We start from the raw sequence: 6,000 nt of genomic DNA, 5'->3' as shown, positions 1-6,000 counted from the left end.
CTCATTGGTTATTTTTACGAGCCTGCACTCACTTTGATGTACGCACTGAGGAATGTTTGTCAGAATGGAGGAGGAGAGGGAAGCAAAGAGGCCTTTTGCTCTTTCCAAGTCACTGCATGCTCAAAATGTTGTATGAACCTGGCAACTACTGTTGAGGTGGAGATGGCATCCACACGATCCTCTACACTTTAAATGTAGTTGTAGCAGATATGATTTTTCATTAATTTCTACTTTGTCTTTACTGAATATAAATTTAAGAGGAGAAAGTAGAGAAAATCTAGTCAAACTTTGGAATCATCTGGAAAAAAAATTATTGATCTTGGGGAAAATAAAATCTGATAAGGGAATCTTAGAGCTTGTAAATCGTTTTTGTATTTATATCTTAGCACATACTGATCCTAGATAATGCAGTGCTGGACTACAGGCTCTTTTGAGGGAAAGGGCCAAACTCCCACCAGAAAGGAGGACAGAGCCCAATCTCCAGGTACCTGAGAGAGGCATGGTGGGACAGGCCCACTGGGCCAGGTAGAGAGTGCTCTGGGGAGTGAGGCTTGTCCTCAGCAGTGTGCAGGACTATCATCTGAATAGGGTCCCAGGGAGGGCAACAGCTTCCATACCAAAGAGGTGGATAGAGGGGTCATTATGGCTGAGGATAAACACCTGCTATCTCATTAACACTTCATGGCAGCACCCTGGGACCTTGGGGGTGAACTTCATCTTCTATAACAGCCTAGAGTTTAGTTTTGGCCAGAAGCAGAATGTGGATAAATTCTGTGAGTTCTAGAGCAGGCATGTGTGCTTCTTTGTTAGGTCACATCAGTGGTGAATGCCTGACTTGATAGTAGAGTACCAATTTGTCCTCTCAGGATTATCCTCTCTCCCTTTCTACTCCTGTTAACTTTAAACTCGTGTCACCGGCAGACCTAATAGTGTATACTTCTATGATGTGAACATAGTAAGAAGGGAGCACAATCTAGAAGGTTCCATTAGATTTGACAAGTGTCCAGGTTTACTCTTGGTATTTCTGACAAGCCAGAGAGAATATACTTCTCTGGGATGCCAGTGTCAGAATTGTGTGGAAACGTGTCTCTGGGGATCAAGACTGGCTTCAGGCAAGGCTAAGCTTGTTACTCTCTCCCTCAGGGAATTTTCTGAGGAGGGCAGAGAGGTTACAGGGCCTCTGAGAGTGTGCTCAGTGCAGAGCTGGGCTTGCAAAGCCCTATGTAGAGTTAAACAACACTCTTGGCCCATCAGCTTTGTAAGATGGAACTTGAACTCAAATCTCATTCATAACTAAGTCCAGATTGACCCAGCCCTGCTTCAGGCTTGAGCTGAAATACATTTGCCTTAGGAGCAGCTGTTGATGAGGACTAAGATGACAGAGGGCATTTGGGGAGGACTGAAGAATAGCTATTATTTAAGTAGATTTCTGCTTTAATAGTTGTTGAGGTAGTAATATATTGATTATTACATTAAACTTTAGCCTTAGTGGGAGTAAAAACAAGTTCCGTTTTGCTAGTAGCAGTGTTTCATTTACAGAAAAGCTGGAGGAAATGTTACAAATGAGCGTGGTAACTAGAGTTGTGTGTTGTGATTGGCTTTCTCATTGAAATTGTCTCTGAGAGGTGTGCATTTATTTTGGGATGGCTTTCTATGCCACCACTCCTGGCCGTGCCAATGGCTTTATTCTGTGCCAGTGTAGCTACAGTTGAGTCTTTCAGAATTCTTCACATGGTTCCAAGTCAGGCTAGTGACAAGAGCAATTTACTTGAAACTGGGAGACCGAAGGGCCTGGTAGAAAGCTTTCTATTTGGAGGGTCAGTAGGTTTGTAGGATACACCTACGCTTGCCACACATCTGTTAGCTCTCCTTTTTGGTGGACAGCAGCCCCTCCAATTCTGGCCCTTCTGCCTCCTGTGAATTCTAGAGCAGGCATGTGCACTGCTTTGTTAGGTCACGTCAGTGTTGAATGTGTGACTTGATAGTAAAGTACCAATTTGCCCTCTCAGGATTCTCCTCTCTCCCTTTTTACTTTGTCTTCCCAACTAACTGCCCTGGGGACTGACCCCTAATGACTTAAAGCTCATCTCTACATGCACAGCCAGTAACAAATACTCTAATCTGACTGACTTTTCAGTCAGGCTGCTCTGTGTCCCCTTCTTGACTAGGCCCTAGGACTTGGCCTCTCCTTAGCTATTTGGACCTGTTTTAGCAAGAATCCTATTTAATTGACTTAGCAGATTCCCATCTTTGGTATCGGAGCACCTTGTTCTGCCTTCAGCAAGAATCCTGCCAAAATTTATTTACCCAGGATTCCCCTTACCTCTGGTATTTCTTTCCTCTTACTGCTTTTCCACTCACTGACCTTTCACCCTGCTCCTGGGCTTTAAGTCCCCGCCGATTGTTCTTTGGTGTTCATTGTTGAACTGAATTTTTCTCCAGCACCAAAATTTCCTGTTGTAGTTGTTCCTTAAATCATCCTAATTTTATTTTATTTTTAATGTCTCTAACAAGTGTTAGAATAACATTTTTCCCTGCTACCAACAGCCTTCTCTGGTCTTCATCAACTCCTCTCTGTTGCCTCAGTGACTTGGTTGTGATCCTTTGGCCATCCATATGTAGACCATTTCCTCCCCAGCTTCTCCCTAAATTTTGTGTGGTTTCACCTCTGCAAAGAATCTCTTGCTCATAGCACTTATGTGATTTTGCTCCCTAGTCAACAGCACCATGGACACAGGCACAGTAGCTGTACACTACAATTTCGGAGCAAGAGGAATCTCATAGTTATACACAGAATGGCCTTCAACCTGAATTGTGTGCCTAGCCAGTGCAAGAAAAGAAAAGAAATTTACCAATATCTAAAATTGTTAAGTTATGCTAATGCCTCCTAAACTTAAATTAAACATTCAAGGGAAGAACACTTATGGTAGCTAGAAACATGTTTTTGGATGTTTTGGATGACATTTGGAAGAGTAAGTAGTCTCATTTCCAAGAACAAGAGACCAGTGATTGGGGAAAGTTACTTTGATGTCAGATCAACAGAAAAACATTGAGAAGAACTGAGAAGGCTAAACTAAACGAAACTAAACTAGTTCCTAGGCTAAAATTCCCACCTTTAGTGCCATCCAGTTTGATATCCAATCTTAGCTGAGTTTAGAATAATGAGCCTGTTTACATAAAGTCAGAATGCAGAATCTTTCCACTTGACAGTCTTGTGTGTGAGAGACAGAAGTCTTTAGGAAGTAGCAGGGCATTGTTAGATCTTCCCTGACATTTATTACACTGAGTGAAGTACTTCCCAGATGTAAAGCTTGAGTTCATGTGGGAAGTGACATAACATTTGTTCTTCAAGAAGAAGAATTGTTGAATTGAACCCTTGTATACTGCAAGGTCACTGTGTATAGTACATCACACACACTGTGTTTAATACACTGTTTACAATACTCCATGTATACTATCACATCATTTGCAAACTTTGCTTGTTTGCTTAATTCTCCCTCTCCATCACCTACGCTAACACAGGTTTCCCATGAAGTGCTCCTTATCACCCACATGTGCATTGAAAGTGCAGTGCCCTGTAGCTTCTGCTTGCGTTTCATTTAAGCCCAGAAGCTAAGTGGAGTGTGCAGGGGGGATCAGGGTGCTACTGTTGGAGGTAAGAGGTTAGTGAGGCTCACAAGAGCTGGGGACAGACACAGTAGGCAGAGAAGGCAGGGTTTCCTCATATGCAAAACAAGTGTATGTGCTGGGTCAGCTGTCTCACTTTCTAGTATGTTTTATTTCCAGAGCCATTTATTTAAATGCAGTTCTCCACTAAGGGAAATTCAGTATCCAAAACATAACCACACTGACTAAAGGCATGTGGGGCATTCTCCCTACTCCCCTACCTCTTTGCTCTTTCTCTTTCAAAGGTGAAATTCCTGGATGTGGTGGTATACACCTGGAATCCTAAACACTCTGTAGACTGTGGCAGAAAGATGCAGAGTTCCAGGCCAGCCTGGGCTACACAGTGAGAGTTGTCTCATGAAACTAAAATCAATCAAAAGCAAACAAATTAAAAAAAAACAAACAAACAAAACACAAACTAAAGAGGAGAAAAGAAGGATGAAAATAGAAAACAAAAGACAAAAAGGAAAGGAGGAGATATGAAAAATCTCTAGAAACCCTCAAAGCCATACAAAATGTGAAGGCACAGAGGCAGAGACCAGAAGACATTGGGAAGTTAAGAAAAGGGAGGGCCAGAGACATTTTCATAATCATAGACCTAGATGGTAGTCATCTTCAAATGTGGGATTAGACCCTGGATTCTGGCCTCCAATGTCTGACTTTTCTACCTTTTAGGTTGGATATGTTCAAGCATTTAAAACCAAGATCCACATCCTTTAAATTACCCCACCCATATTTAATGCCTGTCCTATAGCAATTGCATGGAGTCAGATTTTTATTGTATTGCTTCTGCAAAGAGCCTTAGGTTTCGATATCCTTTTTTGGGGCTCGGGATAGGATTTTGACATTGTGTGAAAATGCTGACTATATAAAAGCAGTTTTATAATTAAGACAAAGGTGGCAAAAGCACGTGTGCCCATGTCTGCCATGGTAAGAATGTGTTCTGATTCAGTGAGGACATTCATCAGTTAGTTTATTCAGTAAGTAACTGTTACACATTGCGGCATCTGGTCCCCAGTAAACCCTCAGTAAACGTTGTCTCTAGGTGTTCTTGCCTAGAAGCTGTAAGTTTGTTGGATGTAATTAGTCAATTAAGATAGTGTCTTGTTTTCCCCAAATATTTTAGGCCTGTATGAGTTACTATTTTTCCAGCTCCCGCTACCGCTTTCCCTGCTAACCTGCACAGCTGAAGATTGGGCTATGTGTTTTAGTTATAGCTACGTGCCACGTCTAGATACCAACCTCTTTATAGTTAGTGTTGCTGTAGTGACAATATTTCAAAAACTTGGAACAACAGCTATGTCTCCATTCCCATGGTATGTAGGCTGTGGCCGGCGGTGGATCTGCCTCAGGTGCCTTCCCATTCATTCCTATTCTTATGTGAGAGGGAAAGAGGAGCCATGGAAGAGGCTCCCAGTGGGTCTTAAATACAGGCATGATGCATTGTTTGTGCGTACGTTTCACTGACCAAGACTAGTTAAATGAAGTGGTGAACGTGAGAACTGAGGGATGGGAGAGGCCTCTCCCCACAGGAAGGACAGCAAGTCCATGTCAGCCCAATGCCATGGGTCGGAAGGAAGAAGGTGCTGAGTAATGCAGGCCAGTGACACACCACAAAGCATACTTGCCTTCCCTCTTCTCAGGGTCATTTCCCACCATCCCTCTGGTGAACCCCCTCTGGTTGCTTTTTGATGTAGCTGCTCCCCTGACTAATCACATCCTAGGAGAGCTCTGCTTTGCTCTCATTTCTGCTTTCTGTACTTGTTCATGGAAGTGCTGGTGTGTCAGACTAGCTTCTGTCCTAGCTGGTGATGTTGCTTGCTGGCTTTGCTATCACGTTGTCTGTTCTGTGACGTCTCCAAGTCTATGCAAGGAAAAAATCAAGCCATTGTAAAATCCAATGGCTTGGGTTTTTAGGCTAATGATGAAATTGTCCTGACATTTTTACTCACAGTGTGAAATAATTAGGGAACAGATTCTTTGAAGCTAGGACTAGAGGATTCTGATCTACTGTTATATCTGAGAGCCTCCATCAAGATAATTGCCATAAGAGCTAAAATTCAGATTTAGGAAAGAAAGCTATCTTAACTGAATAAATAATGCCTTCTTTTTTGAAAAAAAAAAAAAAAGACATTTATTTTATTTTATTTATTTATTTTAGTGCTAGGTCTCTGTTCTAAAGGGCTCTGAGGCTCCAGGAAATACTAATCTGTTGCCAGAATTCAAAAGCATTGACAACAACAAACAGGGAGATATGGCTGCAAGGAATGGAAGTGAACTAGGCACTTTATGAAAACTACTGAGAATAAAAGGCAAGACTCACACTAAGGGAGA

Source organism: Mastomys coucha, unplaced genomic scaffold, assembly GCF_008632895.1.
Source record: "Mastomys coucha isolate ucsf_1 unplaced genomic scaffold, UCSF_Mcou_1 pScaffold15, whole genome shotgun sequence".
Classification (NCBI taxonomy): Eukaryota; Metazoa; Chordata; class Mammalia; order Rodentia; family Muridae; genus Mastomys; species Mastomys coucha.
Note: the sequence above shows the minus strand (reverse complement) of the source record.